Source organism: Rhincodon typus, chromosome 8 (assembly GCF_021869965.1).
Source record: "Rhincodon typus isolate 14 chromosome 8, sRhiTyp1.1, whole genome shotgun sequence".
Lineage (NCBI taxonomy): Eukaryota > Metazoa > Chordata > Chondrichthyes > Orectolobiformes > Rhincodontidae > Rhincodon > Rhincodon typus.
Window position 1 is genome coordinate 61,819,684 of NC_063339.1, and position 298 is coordinate 61,819,981.

A 298-nucleotide genomic window follows, 5' to 3' on the forward strand; every position below is an offset into this window, starting at 1 on the left:
GACAGAGAGAAAAGCTCCCATCGCCATTCAGCCTAGCGTGAGGAAGAAGGAGACGGTCTTTGCTCAGAGCAGAGCAGTATGTTTTCTCAATGAGCCTGTCCTCCGGGGCGGGCAGCGGGGGAGGGAGGCTCTCGGGACTGAAGCAGTTCCGCAGTGAAGGAGGGGAATGAGTGGAGGGATACCACTCAGCAAGCTTGGCGTATGTTGGTCATTGCTTCCGCCCAGATGATTGCACTCCCCCCTCTCCACTCCTCTCCTTTCTTCCTCCCTCCCTCCCCCTCCTGTCGAGTGAAAAAAA